Source organism: Anarhichas minor, unplaced genomic scaffold (assembly GCF_050575085.1).
Source record: "Anarhichas minor isolate MPS153535 unplaced genomic scaffold, ASM5057508v1 ptg000136l, whole genome shotgun sequence".
In the NCBI taxonomy this organism is placed as follows: domain Eukaryota; kingdom Metazoa; phylum Chordata; class Actinopteri; order Perciformes; family Anarhichadidae; genus Anarhichas; species Anarhichas minor.
In genome coordinates, this window is record NW_027466582.1 from 5221864 (window position 1) to 5237102 (window position 15239).

A 15239-nucleotide genomic window follows, 5' to 3' on the forward strand; every position below is an offset into this window, starting at 1 on the left:
ACATCACCACAAGTTGTTTGGGAGGGTTGCCAGAAAAAAGCCTCTGCTGTCAATCAACAACAAACTAAAGCGCCTACAGTTTGCCAAACGTTACTGGGACTTTCAATGGGACCGGGTTATATGGTCAGATGAGACCAAAATATAGCTTTTTGGCAACAAACATCATAGGTGGGTTTGGCGTAGACAGAAAGATAGCCATACAGAGAAGCACCTCATACCCACTGTGAAGTATGATGGCCGATCTTTGATGTTGTGGGGCTGTTTTTCTTGCAAAGGCCCTGGACATCTTGTTAGGATACATGGTATCATGGACTCCATCAAATACCAGAAGATATTAAATGAAAACCTCACAGCCTCTGCCAGGAAGCTTAAAATGGGCCGTGGTTGGACCTTCCAGCAGGACAATGATCCGAAGCACACCTCAAAATCGACACAAAAATGGTTCACCGATCACAGAATAAAGGTTTTGCCATGGCCGTCACAGTCCCCCGACCTAAACCCCATAGAAAATCTGTGGGATGAGCTGAAGAAGAGAGTCCACAAGCGTCGACCTTGGAATCTGAAGGATCAGGAGAGATTCTGCAAGGAGGAATGGTCGCAGATCCAGTGCCATGTGTTCACCAACCTCATCACGCATTATAGGAGAAGACTCAGAGCTGTTATCTTGGAAAAGGGAGGCTGCACAAAATATTAAATGAAGGGGTGCCAATAATTGTGGCACATATATTTTTAAGAAAAATATTTGTTTCAGGATAAGAATTTAATGTTTCTTTCAATTATGTTACTTCAGTTAAAGGTTAGATTTTTGTGAATATTTTGAATGAAAGATCATGAGGATAAACAAAAAGATATTTTTTCACAGCCTGTTTTGCTCATTTTTATCAAAGGGTGCCAATAATTCTGGAGGGCACTGTATGTCTGCGACCAGGACAAGATTAGCTACATTTTGTCCAAAAATGATGGATGAAGAGTGAAAATTGTGGGATTGGTCGCAAATTTAAAATGTTTTTTTCACAGGATTCTGGAGCTCCTCTACACTCTAGCGATAGCCTCACTTGCTCTGAGCTACACCAATTATAAAGTCAGAAAAGGTCTAAAAAGATGATCAAAAGTTGAATAAAGATTCAACGAAAAAAATAGTTGGAATGCAGCAGAATCAGCAGTCCAACAAAATGTTAAATACCAAACCAAGCAAATAATCATGAGCCACAAATCTATCTATATGCTACACGTTCATAGTAGATGAAAAGACAGCGGGAGACGGGATGCTATCAAAATTGTTTTTATAAAATGTACTTGAACAGAAATCCTTCTGTATCCTTTCTGTAGACAGATTTACATCACAGCTTCAAGAAATTGACAGTTTTAGTATTTTACATAAATCTACAGAGGCTTTTTCCATTTGAAAAAACAAAACAAAAACATAATAGAATTAAATGGCGATGCTGGTATGGGGTCAGAAAAGGCACTAGTACCATATGACGGGGTAGAACAAGGAAAGAAAAATAATTGAAATACAAACAATGCAATACAATAATCTGTTACCCATTGAGTAAAGTTCAGTGTCAAGATACCCTCTTACAAATTCCAAATGACCGAGGCTCACAACAGAGGAAAAGGAAAGACCAAAAAAGCTTAAATGTCCAAGTGTGGCACAAAACAAACATTTTAAAACAAAGCTTCAAGCCATGAATACTGACACTGGAACATTTTAGTCAGATCCATCTTTTTGAGGAAGGTTGACCAGTGAACATTTCAAAAGTATGCATTCCTGCAGAACTGAAATAAGTCATCATCTACATTCTCCTCCAACAATATATACATTTTCATAGCAATGAAGGCGGCAACCACCATCTGTTTAGTGTAAAACAAACCTCTCTCTTGTGTCAACTCTAATATAGAAAATTAAGGAACTCGTTCCTGTTAGATAACCACTTTATTTTTGTGAACTCCATAACTGTGTTAGTCAACTGGCACATTTTCTTGCTCTTCTTTGATCAACGGGGGCACATTTTCTTGCTCTTCTTTGATCAACGGGGGCACATTTTCTTGCTCTTCTTTGATCAACGGGTGCACATTTTCTTGCTCTTCTTTGATCAACGGGGGCACATTTTCTTGCTCTTCTTTTATCAACGGGTGCACATTTTCTTGCTCTTCTTTGATCAACGGGGGCACATTTTCTTGCTCTTCTTTGATCAACGGGTGCACATTTTCTTGCTCTTCTTTGATCAACGGGGGCACATTTTCTTGCTCTTCTTTGATCAACGGGGGTACATTTTCTTGCTCTTCTTTGATCAACGGGGGCACATTTTCTTGCTCTTCTTTGATCAACGGGGGCACATTTTCTTGCTCTTCTTTGATCAACGGGGGCACCTTTTCTTGCTCTTCTTTGATCAACGGGGGCACCTTTTCTTGCTCTTCTTTGATCAACGGGGGCACCTTTTCTTGCTCTTCTTTGATCAACGGGGGCACATTTTCTTGCTCTTCTTTGATCAACGGGGGCACATTTTCTTGCTCTTCTTTGATCAACGGGGGCACATTTTCTTGCTCTTCTTTGATCAACGGGGGCACATTTTCTTGCTCTTCTTTGATCAACGGGGGCACATCTTCTTGCTCTTCTTTGATCAATGTGCTCTTATTGCCCTGACCTGTGGCTCCCATTGAGTATCCCAGGCACCTTGCTGGGACTAAATACACAACCTCAGTGTTCCATTCAGTTTTTATGGTCCTCGCAGTGTTTGGACATACAGCAGATCCGTGTGGTTCAGCCGGCAAACACTGAAGATTCTCATTGTCTGATTTGAGAAAAGTATATCCAAGGGGTCCTGTCGGTTCACCTGGGACTATGTACTCAACTTCGGCAGTGTGTGACTCTGTTTTGACATCATCATGAAGTGGACAACATTGTTTCTCCGTGTCTGGTTCTGGATTCATATTGCCATAACGTGGATCATATTTCTCCTCCTTTATCTGTAAGTTTCCCTGAAAAGGACTGCCACAACCTACATCCACTAGATCCTTACCCGGATCTGTTGGGAAGTCAGGGCCTAAATACCCAACCTCGGTGTCCCATTCAGTTTTTATAGTACTCGCAGTGTTTGGACATACAGCAGATCCGTGTGGTTCAGCCAGCAAACACTGAAGATTCTCATTGTCTGATTTGAGAAAAGTATATCCAAGGGATCCTGTCGGTTCACCTGGGACTAAGTACTCAACTTCGGCAATGTGTGACTCTGTTTTGACATCATCATGAAGTGGACAACATTGTTTCTCCGTGTCTGGTTCTGGACTCATATTGCCATAACTTGGATCATATTTCTCCTCTTCTATCTGTAGGTTTCCCTGAAGAGGACTGCCACAACCTACATCCACTAGATCGTTCTCCGGATCTGTTGGGAACTCAGGGTCCCCATGGAACAGAGTTTTCTCGTTAATTTTGGCACCATCGAGTAAATGCACACGACCTTCAACTGAAAGGTATCTCGCTTGTCGCACAAAATTACCCTGGTTCGTCTTCTTGCCAGGCGCTTCGCTGGAATACCGGTCACGTTTCTTTTTAGTAAACACAAATGGCAATTGGAAGACCTTGTCTGGGTCATTTCGATATTTACGATACTCCTTGACCATGGAGTTGACTTTGGATGCAGTAGCTATTGTAAATTCCCAGCTCCTGTGATGTTGTGAGCTAATATCAAAGTTAGCGTCAAGGATGTCATACACAATGTGTGGCAAATAGTATCTACTTTTCGTGACTGCAAATTTATATATCTCAAACACTACAGCTCTCGTCAATTGCTCCAAGTCCAGTTTTTCTTTCTCTTTTGATTTAGATGTCACGTCTAGATCCAAACCCATCTCTATGCAAATGGGATAACGGCTTGGATCAATTTTCTCTGGTTTTTTTACGACACTTGCCGGTGTGTCTATTTTCACTTTTGTTTGCAGTGCCAGCTTTCTTTTTTTGATACTTTCCATCACTTCACTTCCATGCAAAGCCGTTGTCTGTTTCTCTTTACTTACAATTTTAGATTGACTGCTAGGTAATGGTTGAATGACAAATACTTTATTGTGCCAGGTGAGAAAGCCATCTTCATGTTTCATCCGTTTCTTGTACGGCCATACGGTACTTACTTCTTGCCCCTGCATGCCAGTGTTGAAGTTGTGTTGAAGGATATCATTAATGATCTTGGGTCTTGTTCCACACAATCTTCTGGCAAAACAAGCCAGTTCACCCATAATCCAGTATGTCAATACATGCGGGTCAAGCTTTTCTTTTGGTTGGTCTTTGTCCACACACAGGTTCAAACCTATTTCCTTACAGCGAAGGTAGCTGTCCATTATCATCTCCTCTATTGATGAGAGGGTAGAGGACGGATCCGTTGCTGGTTCTTGTGCAGTGCAGCTTCCATCAGCAGAGCCTGCATCAGTCATGGTATGTGGACGAGGAGGATGCATGTGACCAGAGTCAGAGTCACCCTGACGATGCTTATGATTTCTGACTTGATAGCATTTGGGGCAATATATCATTCTCAAATGGCTTGGTTCTGGTCTGCAATTTGGGTGAGGGAGTTCAAACTGCTTTTTCATTTGATTAACACCACATCTTTGTAAACATTTCTTAATTTTCATTTTCCACATTGTTGTGTTGGTAAAGGCACTGCGACACAGCTCATTGTTGAAATTCAGATGGAAATTATACTCCAGTACCTCTGTGATGAAATGCCTTTGGGCTGATAGTAGGTCTGTGGCAAATGTGTGAAGTTCAACCATGATGCCATTGGTTAGCAATTTGGGATCAAGATTATGTTTTACTCCAGATCCTACATCGAAATCAATGCCTAATTTCTTGCATCTGGAGAAGGAATAAAGTGGACAGTGTTCTTCATGTGGTCTTGAGAGGATTTTCTGAATATGATTGGCCCGCAATTGCCACAGCTTTAATTTGAGCTCATTTTGGTGTTCTATGTCAAGGGAACTGTCTACGTCTTGATTTATGAATGCAGCCTGGGAAGAACCACCACTAGCTGCATCAGAATTTGGGTTGTTCTGGGAATCCTGTTTCACGTTTGTTGAGCTTTGCTTCTTGCAGCATAAAAAGCCTGAAAAATGTATAGGCTTTATAACATTCCTTTTCTCCGGTAGAGCAGGAATTCGTGCAACAATACTTCTGGCATGGTCAGAATCTCCACGTTGCAAATCAAGATCCAAATTGTGTTTTAGGATGTCAACACAAATCTGCTCAAATGTTCCACACAACTTATCTGCAAAGTTTGTCACTTCAGTCATTGCTCCATAGGTCAGTTTGTTGATATCCATTTTCTTATTTGGTCGAGTATTGTTCATATGTAGTTTCAGACTAATTTCCTTGCAGAAGGGATAAAGATCCACACCCTCTTGTGAAATATGTTCTTTAGTGTCAGCCTGTGAATGAGGAGGAAACCCACAGGCGACATCACATTCCTCCATCCTCGATATGCTGCCGAGTTCAGCTTTGGCACTGCCCACACTCTGAGTTGCCATACTTATTGATGGTATGGGAACATGAAGTTCAAAGACCTCTTTTGAGAACTTGACTGCATCTTCACAGTCTTTCAGTTGTCTTACTCTATTCATCATTTTACTTGTGAAAATATTTCTCTGGTATTCACTCTCCAGGCTGATGTCAAAGTTGTACTCAAGAATCTCCATGATGAAATTCTGTTGGGATGAATTCATTGCTAGGGCAAATTTAGCAATGTAATGCAGAATATAATCAGGAAGAGAGTCAACACTGAAGTTTCGCTTTGGACCAATTCCAACGTTGAATTGAAGGCCAAACATCCTTGACCTATTGAATGGACCGAACTCTAATGCAGAGAGGATTTGTTTTACACGGTTAGCACGCATCTTCCACATGCTGTTCTCTGTTCCCATTTCCTCTTCTTCCATTTCACTTTCGTTTGGTGCACCTTTTAGAGTCTGCGTTTGCGCTTCACCTCCACCAAGCCCTCTTTCATCAGGCTGGCTTGCAAACCGTGGTTTCAGATTTGAGTTTACAGTTTGTAAACTAGATGAGGTGTCTGAGCTCAGAGAACATTTTGGAATTCGGAAGTTACCTTCATTGCCAGAGTTTTCTGAGTCTGTGAGTTCTTCTGAGTCGAGATCAGACTCTCCTAGAGGACAAGTGTAGTAGTTCTTTGGATTTGTCTTAGGCCTTTTCTCCTGAGTCTGCAGTGCCAGCTTTCTTTTTTTGATAGTTTCCTTCAATTCACTTCCATGCATGGCAGCCCGTTTCATTTTACTTACATTTCTATATCGTTTCTTAGACAAATGTTGAATAGCAAATACTTCATTGAGCCAGGAGAGCGAGCAATCACTGTATCTCGTCACTCCGTTGAACTGCAATGCAGGATTTACATCTCGCTCCAGCATGCCAATGTTGAAGTTGTGTTGAAGGATATCATTAATGATCTTGAGTCTTGTTCCACGCAATCTCTTGGCAAAAGTACCCACTTCCCCCATAACCCCGTGTGTCAATACATGGGGGTCAAGCTTTTCTTTTGGTTGGTCTTTGTCCACACAGAGGTTCAAACCTTTTTCCTTGCAGAGAGGGTATCTGTCCATTATCATCTCCTCTATTGCTGAGACGGTCGAGGACGGATCCTTTGCTGGTTCTTGTGCAGTGCAGTTTCCATCAGCAGAGCCTGCATCAGTCATGGTATGTGGCCGAGGATGATGCATGTGACCAGAGTCATCCTGACGATGCTTATGATTTCTGACTTGATAGCATTTGGGGCAATATGTCACTCTCAAATGGCTTGGTTCTGGTCTGCAATTTTGGTTAGGGAGTTCAAACTGCTTTTTCCTTTGAGGAATTCTGTTTATTATTCTAATTCGGTCCATAATTGTGTTTGAAAAGGCACTGCGATTCAGCTCATTGTTGAAATTCAGATGGAAATTATACTCCAGTATCTCTGTGATGAAATGCTTTTGGGCTGATAGTAGGGCTGTGGTAAATGTACCAATTTCAACCATGATGCCATTGGTTAGCAATTTGGGATCAAGATTCTGTTTTACTCCAGCTCCTACATCAAAATCAATGCCTAATTTCTTGCATCTGGAGAAGGAATAAAGTGGACAATGTTCTTCATGTGGTATTGAGAGGATTTGCTGAACACCATTGGCCCGCAATTGCCACAGCTTTAATTTCAGCTCATTTTGGTGTTCTATGTCAGGGGAACTGTTAACATCTTGGTCTATGATTGCAGCCTGGGGTGAATCAGCACTTGCTGCATCTGAATTTAGGTTGTTCTGGGAATCCAGTTTCACGTTTGTTGAGGGGTCATTTATTGAGCTAATGATATTCTTGAACTTTTTAAAATATGTTGTTAGTTTCTTTTGTTCCAATATAGCAGGAATTCGTGCAACAGTACTTCTGGCATGGTCAGAATCTCCACGTTGCAAATCAAGATTCAAATTGTGTTTTAGGATGTCAACACAAATCTGCTCAAATGTTCCAGACAACTTTTCTGCTAAGTTTGTCACTTCAGTCATTGCTCCATAGGTCAGTTTGTTGATATCCATTTTCTTATTTGGTCGAGTATTGTTCACATGTAGTTTCAGACTAATTTCCTTGCAGAAGGGATAAAGATTCACACTCTCCTGTGAAATATGTTCTTTAGTGTCAGCCTGTGAATGAGGAGGAAACCCGCAGGCGACATCACACTCCTCCATCCTCGATATGCTGCCGAGTTCAGCTTTGGCACTGCCCACACTCTGAGTTGCCATACTTATTGATGGTATGGGACCATGAAGTTCAAAGACCTCTTTTGAGAACTTGACTGCATCTTCACAATCTTTCAGTTGTCTTACTCTATTCATAATTTCACTTGTGAAAATATTTCTCTGGTATTCACTCTCCAGGCTGATGTCAAAGTTGTACTCAAGAATCTCCATGATGAAATTCTGTTGGGATGAATTCATTGCTAGGGCAAATTTAGCAATTTCAAGCGGAATATAATCAGGAAGAGAGTAAACACTGAAGTTTTGCTTTGAACCAAATCCAATGTTGAATTGAAGGCCAAACTTCTTGGACATCGTGAATGGACCGAACTCTAATGCAGAGAGGATTTGTTTTCCACGGTTCGCACGCATCTTCCACATGTTCTCTGTTCCCATTTCCTCTTCTTCTATGTCACTTTCGTTTGGTGCATCTTTTAGAGTCCGTGTTTGCTCTTCACCTCCACCAAGCCCTTTTTCATCAGGCTGGCTTGCAAACCGTGGTTTCACATTTGAGTTTACCGTTGGTAAACTAGATGAGGTGTCTGAGCTTAGAGGACAATGTTTTGGGACTCGTAAATTATCTTCATTGCCACAGTTTTCTGAGTCTGTGATTTCGTCTGAGTCTAGATCAGACTCTCCTAGAGGACAAGTGTAGTCGTCCTCTTCTGCCATTTCTTCTCGTTCCATGTCACACACAGATTTGTTCATTAGCTTCAAGTCCAGTTTTTCTTTCTCACCTGGTGTCAAACTATTTTCCGTGATAATGGGAAAGCGTTTTTCTTTACTTGGAGGATTTGTCTTAGGCGTTTTATCATGTGTTTGCAGTGCCAGCTTTCTTTTTTTGATAGTTTCCTTCAATTCACTTCCGTGCATGGCAGCTGCCCGTTTCTGTTTACTTACATGTCCAGGCTGTCTGTGAGACAAACGTTGAAAAACAAATACTTCATTGAGCCAGGAGAGCAAGCAATCACTTTGTTTCGTCACTCCGCAGAACTGCAATGCAGGATTTACATCTTGCCCGTGCATGTCAATGTTAAAGTTGTGTTGAAGGATATCATTAAGGATTTTGCGTTTTGTTCCACACAATTTTTTGGCATAATGACCCACTTCCCCCATGACCCCGTTTGTCAATACATGCCGGTCAAGCTTTTCTTTTGGTTGGTCTTTGTCCACACACAGGTTCAAACCTATTTCCTTGCAGAGAAGGTATCTGTCCATTATCATCTCCTCTATTGCTGAGAAGGTAGAGGACGGATCCTTTGCTGGTTCTTGTGCAGTGCAGTTTCCATCAGCAGAGCCTGCATCAGTCATGGTACGTGGACGAGGATGATGCATGTGACCAGAGTCAGAGTCATCCTGACGATGCTTATGATTTCTAACTTGATCGCATTTGGGGCAATATATCACTCTCACATGGCTTGGTCCTGGTCTACATTTCGGGTCAGGGAGTTCAAACTGCCTTTTCATTTGACGAGCACCACATTTTAGTACCAATTTCTTACTTTTCATCTTCATCATAGTTGTGTTTGTAAAGGCACTGCGATTCAGCTCATTGTTGAAATTCAGATGGAAATTATACTCCAGTATCTCTGTGATGAAATGCTTTTGGGCTGATAGTAGGGCTGTGGCAAATGTACCAACTTCAACCATGATGCCATTGGTTAGCAATTTGGGATCAAGATTCTGTTTTACTCCAGATCCTACATCGAAATCGATGCCTAATTTCTTGCATCTGGAGTAAAAATAAAGTGGACAGTGTTCTTCATGTGGTATTGAGAGGATTTGCTGAACACGATTGGCCCGCAATTGCCACAACTTTAATTCAAACTCATTTTGGTGTTCTATGTCAGGGGAAATGTTAACATCTTGGTCTATGAATGCAGCCTGGGGTGAATCAGCACTAGCTGCATCTGAATATGGGTTGTACTGGGAATCCAGTTTCACGTTTGTTGAGGAGTCATTTATTGAGCAATTGATTTTCTTGAACTCTTTTAAATATGTTGTTAGTTTCCCTTCTTCCAACATAGCAGGAATTCGTGCAACAATACTTCTGGCATGGTCAGAATCTCCACGTTGCAAATCAAGATCCAAATTGTGTTTTAGGATGTCAACACAAATCTGCTCAAATGTTCCACACAACTTTTCTGTCAAGTTTGTCACTTCAGTCATTGCTCCATAGGTCAGTTTGTTGATATCCATTTTCTTATTTGGTCGAGTATTGTTCATATGTAGTTTCAGACTAATTTCCTTGCAGAAGGGATAAAGATCCACACCCTCTTGTGAAATATGTTCTTTAGTGTCAGCCTGTGAATGAGGAGAAAACCCGCAGGCGACATCACACTCCATCCTCGATATGCTGCCGAGTTCAGCTTTGGCACTGCCCACACTCTGAGTTGCCATACTTATTGATGGTATGGGACGATGAAGTTCAAAGACCTCCTTTGAGAACTTGACTGCATCTTCACAGTCTTTGAGTTGTCTTACTCTATTCATAATTTCACTTGTGAAAATATTTCTCTGGTATTCACTCTCCAGGCTGATGTCAAAGTTGTACTCAAGAATCTCCATGATGAAATTCTGTTGGGATGAATTCATTGCTAGGGCAAATTTAACAATTTCTAGCAGATTATAATCAGGAAGAGAGTCAACACTGAAGTTTCGCTTTGGACCAAATCCAATGTTGAATTCAAGGCCAAACGTCTTGGACCTATTGAATGGACCGAACTCTAATGCAGAGAGGATTTGTTTTACACGGTTAGCACGCATCTTCCACATGTTCTCTGTTCCCATTTCCTCTTCTTCCATGTTACATTCGTTTGGTGTATTTTTTGGAGTCTGTGTTTGCTCTTCACCTCCACCAAGCCCTCTTTCATCAGGCTGGCTTGCAAACCGTGGTTTCAGATTTGAGTTTACAGTTGGTAAACTAGATGAGGTGTCTGAGCTCAGAGAATGTTTTGGGATTTGTAATCTGTTATCTTCATTGCCAGAGTTTTCTGAGTCTTTGAGTTCAGCTGAGTCTAGATCAAACTCTGATAGAGGACAACTTTGACAATGATCTCCCTCTGCCGTTCGAGTGGTACACAATTCAGTGTGATGAGAGATTATGTTTGTCTCCATGTCTTTAGACTGTCCTCTTTTGTTTGCCCTTTCACCTGGTGTTAACAGAGCCCTCTTTCCCCGTTTACTTTTGAAACCAGACTGCCTTCTTTTTATCACTTCCTTAAACAGAGTCTGCTGGACGTCCATACTGGACAATGCTGAGCCTCTGGATCCTTTGAAGGTGTTTGTCTGGAAGGAAAACGGCTCACTTTTAAACTCCATGCTGATCCCACTACCAGTGGTGATAAGTCCATCTCTTCTCTTTAGTAGGTGTAATATCCTGAACCAAATTTGATTTTTTTCCTGTTGACTCTTGAGATCAAGTTCAAAATTGTGCTCCAGCACACCCAGAACAATAAGTCTATAGGATGCAGTCAGTATTTTGGTGATGTGTACCAATTCTAACATCACGCCCTTTGTCAACAAACCTGGATCTAGACTTTGTTTTGACCCAACATCAAGGTTCAGACCAATTGCTTCACAATAAGGAAACTTAGGGAGAGGACCATCCTCCTTCAGTTCTTCTGCGGACACTTCTCCTGAACACTCAAATGCATCCTTATCACTGTCATCACCGTGTGCTCCTTCCATCTCTTCCAAGAGATTCTCCGTCTTCATGTATTCTTTGGATGCTGCTTGTGAGCATGTGTATTCATCTCCATGTTCACCATCAGCAGTATCATCCATCTCGACCACAAAACATTCAGTCTTACTTTCTGCAGATGCCATGTTCAGTCCATTGTTGCTTTTGCGTTCTGGCTTTGATGACGTGTCAAAGAGAGTAAAAACTTCTTTTTTATCTGTAGGAGGTTTCCTGATCAGGTCTTTGACTTTGTGCAGAATTTGAGCAGTAAAATCAGTCAGTTGTTGCTCATCTTTCAACCCAAGATCAAAATTTTTTGCCAGAATGTTAGTGATAAAATGCCCTTTACTCTCGTTTACCGTTTTAGCAAAGACACAGACCTCAAGTATGACACCATTTGTCACTAATTGTAAGTCCACTTTTTTCTGTGTGTTGGATGTTACATTAAAATCCAATCCTATTCTATTGCTGTGATGGAATGGTTCTAGACGCCTTGAATGTTCCTTTCCACGCATAATGCGCCACTGCCATACTTTGTTGGAATCCATCTTTTTGTGGTCTTCCAGACTGCAGGTGTCCATGTTGTCCATTACAATGATCTATTCTTTGTTGTCCATGTCATTCTTTCCTGTATTTAGTTCATGAGGAAAAAAAGGATACATGATCAACAATATATCTTAGCCTGGAGTCATACATAATTTAAATGTATTCATAAATATCAGACATTTTACACTTACAGGTTCTCAAATGTGAGGATTTGCACTTTTGTCACCATCTTGTTGTGAACTTAATACATAAGTCATGATGTCGAGTCTCTGGTTACTTGTGATAGGCATTAGGCAATATCATTGACACTTTCTTGGCTAAACGGTTGATCATTCTATCTAAACACTAAAATACTATTGCCGAAAAAAGTTACAAGAAAGGGACGAGCATATCTTTAGAGATTAGGTGAAGGGATTTCTCAAGCAGCAATATGCTACAGCTAAAGTTAACAGAGGGTGCATTGAGTTTAAATATGATGCAGGGGCCGGAGCCTGGGCCTGTCCAAAACCGGGAGATTAACAGGCTTTTCAAGTGACAGAAGCTCTGCAAAGCAGCCGGACCAGACTGTCTAATCAGCTGTCTCTGCTGTTGACATCTTTAAAACCTCTTTGTGTTTTTGTGGCCGACCTCTCCCATCCTGGACACAAACTTGCATTATTTGCTGGAGTTATTTGGTTCAGTGTAAAAAAGAAAAAACGGCGACCTTCTTTACGAGAGTGTGGTAGAATCTCTGTGTAAAAGGGAATTCTGACTATCGCCTCACCCCATGGACACTACATGTTAATATTAGACTAAAGTCTCCCTATCCTTCAAATTGAGTTACAAGAACCACATCTTTTGGATTATAATCTTTGTACAATACAATTACGACCTGTTCTGTAGCGATGTCAGCTTGCTACTTACCTCATAAGACAGGATTTAGCTTAGCAAGGTGTTCCTCCAATATGTCTTGCCCACACTGCATATCTGCATCTTAGTTGGACATCCCCCAATCAGCGATGGGACGGCGGTGATGCAGTGGTACCCTGAATGAAACAATTTTGAAAAGTTGGTTAGCTCATGCCCTCCAAAAATAGACACAGCAGAGTTGAACAGCGGTGGAAGAAGTATTCAGATATAGTAATACTACAGTGTAGACACACTGTTACAAGTTACGGTCCTGCATTAAAAATCTCATGAGGTAAAAGTACAAAAGTATTAGCATGAACATATTCTTTAAGTTTCTAAAATAAAAGTACTCAATCTGCAGAAAGGCCCATTTCAGAGTATCATATCACTGAATTATAATTATTGATGAATTAGCATGTATACTGGTGTTGTCACATTACCACAGGGACAAATTGACACAACATATTGGAGATATACATCTTTGTTTGAGATACATACCTTTGAAAATGACATTTCTGTATTTGTGATGGAAATGCTTGAACTTAATGCATGAACCTCATTCTGAGCTTCATGTTAAGATACAGTTTCTCTAAGGGGCTTTTATTTTGAAAGGGTGGGACTGGGTGGGGGAGAGGAGACAGAATCATAATGTTCGACACACACCTTAAGTCAATATGGGCCCAAAGTTAAGTGTTTTTTTAGCTCTCTTCACCCCCATTCAAATGAATTATGCTCCGTTTTTCGGGAAAAACGCTGGGCGAATCTTTCTGGAAAATAGATAGCACACGATTCCCGATCAGGCCTCACGTTTTGATGTATTTTTTGCGCAGGTGTTGGCAACGCCGTGTGAGGAGAAGCGCGGCAAACCTTCTGGCGGATAAAGATTATTAAACCCGATGGATTATATACAGTGTGCTTTGGCACAGGCAGTTTTACTGCTTTTGTGTTACAAAGCCACACTGAACAACTTGAAAATGCATTTCCTCACAGAAAAGTGCTGAAAAAGACGACCTGTTTGACAAATGTTGAAGGCCAAAAGCATTGAACTGCACTGCTGAAAACCCTTCTAGTTGAAATGTCTAACTGGCAGAGTTGGAAGCTAAACCTCATTATCTAAATCTAAAGAAGCTAAGAGCTGAATTACAATGCAGGAAAAGCTTGAAGCTAAACGATTTTACTGTCAAAGTAATAGTAATAAAGGTAGTAGTAGTAGTAGTAGTAGTAGTAGTAATAGCAGTAGTAGTGAAAATCTCTGAGACCTGAGTGACTGTGTGTGAGAGAGACAGGCAGACAAAGAGAGAGTGAGACAGAGAGGTAGAGAGACAAAGACAGAAAGAGACAGACAGACAGAAAGAGAAAGAGAGTGAGACAGAGAGGTAGAGAGAGACAGACAGAAATACATACAGAGCGAGTGTGTATGTGTCACTGGTTGCCCTGGTGAGGAAGCACCTGATTGGAGAGGCAGACTAATTAAGAAACGTTTCAGTAGACAGTGGCTGGCCAGACTAGATCATATATATTTCAATTACGAAAATAATCATTGTACACACAACATTGGGTAAAGATATCTAACATCTGATATCCTTCGATATCAGACTTTGAGAGGAAGGACGACTTGATGAACAGATAATGTGACAATTGTGTCTGTAGTGTAATAAATGTGGCTTTTGTGGTAATCTAGAAATGGTGTACGGTTTTCTGTGCAAGATTTTTTTAGAGTCAGAATTAACATGGGTCTCTATGGAGCAGATAGTTGGAAAAAAAGATGATCAAAAGTTGAATAAAGATTTGAAGAAAAAAATAGTTGGAATGCAGCTGAATCAGCATTCCAATAATAAACTGCCCCAGTATCATGGCTGCCCCAGCAGCCATGATACAGTTTTGAGAAAAGCACAACCATGATCGAAATAGGACGAAATAAACGAGTGTAACGTACCACATGTATGCTGAACAATCGCCGGATCTTCTTCTTCTTCCTTGTTAAGTACTCGCACTACTCCCATGTGATGTCTTCATGTGTAAAGAAAGGCTTCACGTCTCTCAGCTGAAGAAGAAACATTTGGAAGAATGAGTCCGGAACCTTCACAGGAAGTGACGAAAGACCATCTGCGCAGGGATTTCAAAATAAAAGTGTCTAAAAACTGCGAGTCAGTGATTAAAACGGGATTTTTACAGAAATACAACAGAAATATAGAAATACTTTAGCGATGTCTTTTTCCCCCACCCACAAGAGCTTTAAACAAATCATCAAAAGCACGGCTGTCTTATATTAAATAACCAATTCACAAACTTAAATTCTTAAAACACAAAATCAGGGGTATTCAATTAAAACTCAAAGAGGTTAATTTACTAAAACGTCCTC

General features: G+C 40.9%; 1 long non-coding RNA gene across 1 annotated transcript; it reads right to left on the reverse strand.

The window, feature by feature from the left end:
- Positions 1 to 1266: 1266 nt before the first annotated feature.
- LOC142941626 (uncharacterized) lies at positions 1267 to 14949 on the reverse strand. Its single transcript, XR_012951499.1, has 3 exons — positions 14814 to 14949; positions 12893 to 13014; positions 1267 to 12071 (listed from the first exon to the last, which is right to left on the reverse strand). It is a non-coding gene; the product is annotated as an uncharacterized LOC142941626 (long non-coding RNA).
- Between the last annotated feature and the right edge of the window lie 290 nt (positions 14950 to 15239).